Genomic DNA, 5,660 nt, shown 5'->3' with positions numbered 1-5,660 from the left:
TGTAGATAAACTTTAAAAATTCTGTGAATGTTTGAGTTTTCCTGCCATGTCTACTGAGATAGAGGGGAGGAAAAACTACTTTTAACTACTTTTAATTGAGCTTCTTTTATATTGCAGACTCTGTGATAGGACTTTATATCTATTTTGTCATCTAACCCCAGAACTATGAGGTAGCTCTTCCTCCCTTAACATCATAGCTGGTAAGTAGAGATACGATCTTTAAAAATAAGGGGTGTTAAACATTTAAACAAGAATTAATGCCAATCTTTTTCAAACTCTTCCAAAAGAGGAAATCATACTGTGAATAATTTCTATTCATCTCTTTCAAATATAGCAAAGTGCTTCAAGTCTGATTTCAAATAATTGTCATGTAAGCAATAACGTTCTTTTGGGACTAGTAATATTTTCTAATGGACAGCCATTCCTTCTGAGATTAGTTTTCATTTTTATTTTATTTTAGTGACATATCCCTCTGATGCTTTCTTAGAAAGGAGGCCACTTTAGATATCCCATTATTTTCTTAAAAGGATTTTTATTCCTGATTATATTTATCCTCAGGAGCACTAGGAAACTACTCAGCGGTTGAAGGTGGGATCTCCCAATCTGCCATCTGGAACTGTGGTTTTTTGTGGAAGTAGGTGGTTGGGTCAATGATCCAAACATCAGGATCAGTTGGACTTCAGCTGGACTTCAGGAAGGGGTAAGAGGGAGCTCTCTGGGATCACTTTCATAAGGGCACTAATCCCATTCATAAAGTCTCCACTCTCATGACCTAATCACCTCTCAAAGGCCTCACCTCCAAATACCATCACATGGGGGATTCGGATTTCAACATATGAATTTGGGGGAAGCACAGATATTCACACTATAGCTGGATCCCCAACAAATAGGTGGCAATCCCCAAGCATTACCTGAGAGGCTCTCAAGTTGCAGCCACCGCCAGTTTTCTATTTGAAAACAAAAAAAATATGAGGAGCAAAGACATTACTTCAATCATTGAATCCACAGCACATCAAGATCACAAGAACATATTTTTAATACCTTAAGTTTTTATTCACCAAGGAAAATGCTAGATTAAACATATTAAAGATCCACAAGTCCTAAATATTCCCCATTTTATAGAAATTCTTTTGATGTGTTCCTTGTCACCTGGACATTCCAGTTTTGAGGCTACCTGTTGCTGGTAAGCTGTGAACTATATAGCACAAAAATGACCTGAAATATATAACTGAGAAGATTCAGCTACAATGAAACAATTGATATGTCTGGATACCTATAATCTATAAATAAAACAAATATGACAAAAGAGAAAATTCAGTAACTATTTAAAAAAGGACTCATTCGCTGGAATAAATTCATAATAAAGCTGCCCTTAGCTTGGGCTGCTATAGCAAAACAGAATAGACTGGCTGGTTTAAATGACAGATATTTATTTCTCACAGTTATGGAGGCTGGGAAGTCCAAAATCATGATGCTGGCTGATACAGCTCCTTCTTCCTGTGCTCACAAGGCTGAGAGAGACAGAGAGAGAAACGGAGAGAAAAAGCTCTGGTGTCCCTTCCTCTTATAGGGTCACTAATCCCATTATGATGCTTTGCCCCCATGACCTCATCTAAACCTAATTAACCTTCCAAAGGTCCTGCCTCCTAATGCCATCATATTAGTGGTTAGGGCTTCAACATATGAATTCTGTGAGAACACAAACATCAATCCATAATATCTAACAACTACTATCTCTGAGGCCTTATCCCTTAAAAAGCTAGCAAAATTAGTTTCTGATTTCAACCAATTTTCTGAATGCTGGCTGCTAAACATTTAAAATTCTTACACTAAGTTTTCTCCATTAGTTCCTGCTTCCCTGTCTAATTTATAAACTTACTACTTCTTAATTAAAACTATCCAATTTTGCCTAATGAGAGCTGTCATTTATTTTTCATCCGTTTACTACTGCTAGCATGCAAAATTGAGTCATTCTCTTTTAACAAATGAAAACCCATTAATAGGCTACACTCATGCTTTACAGAAATGTACACAAAACATTTTTTTAAACAAATCACAACATATTTAACTAAACTTGGATTTCTCAGCACAAGCCTATCAAAAGGTGAACCCGCCTTGAGGTTTCAAATGCTCTCCATGAGGACTGCTCAAACTTTCCTTGATGAAGAAGTGCTCCCACCCGGTCTAACATCTTGTCGGAGCCCACGGGGTTGTGGGACAGGCTATAAGGTACAACAGGGCCTGGGGTGTTAGGTGCAGGGCGGTGGCTGCCAACTTGAGAGCCTCTCAGGTAATGTTTGGGGATTGCCACCTATTTGTTGGGGATCCAGCTATAGTGTGAATATCTGTGCTTCCCCCAAATTCATATGTTGAAATCCGAATCCCCCATGTGATGGTATTTGGAGGTGAGGCCTTTGAGAGGTGATTAGGTCATGAGAGTGGAGACTTTATGAATGGGATTAGTGCCCTTATGAAAGTGATCCCAGAGAGCTCCCTCTTACCCCTTCCACCTTATGAGGTGACAGCGAGAAGGCTTATATGAGGAAGTGGGCTCTCACTTGACACAGAATCTGTGGACACCGTGATCTTGGACTTCCTAGCCCCCAGAACTGTTAGAAATAAATATTTGCTGTTTATAAGCCAATAGGACTATAGTACTTTGTTGTAGCCGCCTGAGCAGAGTAAGACAATCCTGCTCAGTATGCTAGGCTTTTACATATTTTCAAGATTCTAAGTGAATGATCTACAGCTTTCGTCCACAGAATAATTAAGTATAGGAGGGGAATGAAAAGTGTGTAGTTTCCGGAAAGCTTAGAGGAGATTCATCTCTGATCTCTTCAGTAAACAATTTTTTCACCTTTTTTTCATGCATTAGCCATCTTCTACTCTTCAAGGACACATGTGTTTCTCATGCAAGCTTCGATTCACACGTATAAAAGGACATTTGTGTGTACAGAGGATATAAGGGCACCCAAACCTCCAATATCCATGTGTGCACAGGGGTCGATGTTTTAATGGAGAGTCACTAAAGAGCCCACTTAAAATGTCACATTTCATAAAGCTTTCTCCCATCCAAAGACACAAAAATCTGGCTGGATGTATTTGTGAAACTAAAATTGCTCTCAGAGAGGCTTAGCTCACCTTCCCATAGCAACCAAAACAAATCTGGAATCCGAAAGGCTACGAAACTGCAGCTAACCTTTTTTTTAAAATACCATTGTAAATGCTGAAGGCGGCACTGGAAACAGGACAGCCTCATAAACATTTGTTTTGCGTAAGTTGCCCCCAGATTCCGTTGAGTGTCGAACCCTTCCGGCCTCGGCTCCTAGCAGACGGAGCTGGTGGTGCAGACTGGGCAACACCTCTCGGGGGCCGAGTGGGCAAAGCTGTCAGAAGTCCTGTCACAGCACATTTTCGTCCTCCACGCTCCGTGTTTGCCACAAACCAGGGAGCAGAGGGTAAGGAACCTTCGTCAGAGGATTTGGTTCTCCCAACGCCTCAGCCATGCTACCGTCACATCATCCGCGTCACATCGCCTTTGGCAAGACTCCTGATGGAGATAGTGAGTTCACAATGGCCCGTTGCCACAAATCAGTGTGCGGTCGACTCTTTCCCTGCCCTTCCCGCGTCAGGGTGGCTGCTCGTATATCATCCACACCATCACCATCACCATCACATCCAGCCCCGCACCTCAGGGTGCTGCCTGGGTTCCCTGCTAATGCATTCCTGCAGTGCCTGCCTTTCATGTTCTGACTTCGCTCAAAATAAAAACGACTGGGCGTCCCCACTCTGTATATTCTGAAACTAAAAAGAATCAATTAAACCAGCCATATTTCCATCAGGGGGCTACTGCTGTTCCCCAAACAGCTTAGGCTGTCTTCTCATAGTTTATGATGTCAGCAGGGTCTCCTGACTGAAATACAGCCTTGAAATCTCACCCCGCCCCTCGCCGGCCCTCTGTCTGCGGTATATATTATTCTTGTAGTTTTCAGAGACAGCTGTGTGAATTAATGAACTGATGTGAGAATCAGAGTTGGCCTGGAGCCCCATTTAAAAGTCATGTCGATGACCTCATAAAAACAGCAAAGAATGCTTACAGCTTGCTTGTAAAAGAAAGCCATTTCTTAATAACTTGGAATGCCCACATAATTCAGCACATATTTTAACCCAAAATGATTATTTCATAAGAGAATGAAAATTTCCCATGAAAAAGACATTTAGCCAACCCAGGCAACTATAAACTTTAATTGACATTTCACAGTACGCACCAGCATGCTCTCCGGGGAGTGTAGAATATCATTCTTGCACCTGCGCTTTACCTCCAGAGTTATAGTATTTCAACCATTAAACATTTTTCATTAAAGCACTTCATATAGAATTAGCCTAATCTGATTTTAACAAAAGTATTCTATATTTAGTTTTTCACACTGTATTAGTCTGAACCGTTAGAACTAGAAAGGCTGGGCTTTTGTTCACTGGCAAAAACAGAAGGGTGGTCTGGGCCCACTCACTTCAAAGATGGCCCTTCCTTTCACTTGCTGTCCTTTGAAACAAACACAGCATTTACAAACTAAGTCATTTGTGGGTAAATTGTAGGCCTTAAGGAAACCAAGACACACAGTAAGCTCGACTGACTGGTCGGCAGGATCTTCCTCCTTCCCCTGTGAACAGTCCATAAAGACTCCCCACCCCCCCGGAGCAACAGCTCTTCGGAAGCAGGGAAGGATGCAGAATATTTTTTGCTAGGGCAGAACTGAGAAAACGTGCAAAATTTTGCATCTTACGGTTTGAGTTTTATAGCTGTTATCTTGCTGGCAATCTTGGGGGAACAGCTGCAGGATTTTAGGATGTGTGACTGGAACAACAAGGAGGGAGGCCTTTCTAAATTCTCCCAGTTAGAATTGGAGAGGGCTGAGCAGCTTAGAAGAGCTCACTCGGAATCTGACGCTAAGGCACATTTAAAGAGAACCACCCCACTCTAGAGAACTTGTTTTCCCTGAAAGGCTACACTCTATTCTCTCTCACTTAGAACACTAATTTCTCCGAATTGAGATCACCTGAAGTGACTAAAAGTCGCTCTTTTTCGACAATGGTGATACGTTTTTTTTCAAATAAACACGTCCAGGAAATACTTTTTTGATTTAGCTTTTCTGGGCTTATCATTTACTTAAGACAGTTTAATAAAACGTTTTATTGACATTTCAACTTGACAAGCAATCAAATTTAATGTGATATACAAAAGTTTACATCTAGGACACTTAACTGATATAGGACAATTAAGCTAAACTGACACTGCTGTGCTTGACTTTAGCAAAAACAAAACAACAAGAAACACTTGGGTGGCAGACGAAGATGGGCCACGGTATTTGTGTGATAAAAGGAAATGAAGTCATAAAAAGATTTTCATTGTGTACATTAAAACAGTAAATCTTCTAATAGTGTTTTTTTAAGATTTTATTTGTCAGAGAGAGCACGCACAAGCAGGGGGAGTGGGAGAGGGAGAAGCAGGCTCCCCCGCTGAGCAGAGAGCCCATTGCAGGGCTCAGGGCTCCATCCCAGGACGCTAGATTTACAACCTGGGCTGAAGGCAGACGCTTAACCAACTGAGCCACCCAGGTGTCCCAAAATATTAAAGGAGACCTCTTGCCCACGTGGTAGGG

General features: G+C 41.4%; 1 long non-coding RNA gene across 1 annotated transcript in view; it reads right to left on the bottom strand.

Annotated features, from left to right (window-relative positions):
* LOC141372732 (uncharacterized) overlaps positions 1–947 on the bottom strand; it is a 10,655-nt gene extending 9,708 nt beyond the window's left edge. Inside the window, exon 1 of the long non-coding RNA XR_012378133.1 lies at positions 912–947. This is a non-coding gene — a long non-coding RNA (uncharacterized lncRNA). The remainder of the gene's footprint in view (positions 1–911) is intronic.
* Between the last annotated feature and the right edge of the window lie 4,713 nt (positions 948–5,660).

The sequence above is a fragment of the Callorhinus ursinus genome, unplaced genomic scaffold, assembly GCF_003265705.2.
Source record: "Callorhinus ursinus isolate GAN/ISIS: 27379988/994484 unplaced genomic scaffold, GSC_fseal_2.0 scaffold5, whole genome shotgun sequence".
Taxonomy (NCBI): domain Eukaryota; kingdom Metazoa; phylum Chordata; class Mammalia; order Carnivora; family Otariidae; genus Callorhinus; species Callorhinus ursinus.
The sequence above is the reverse complement of the archived record's forward strand: the minus strand, read 5'-3'. Positions and strand labels throughout refer to the sequence as shown.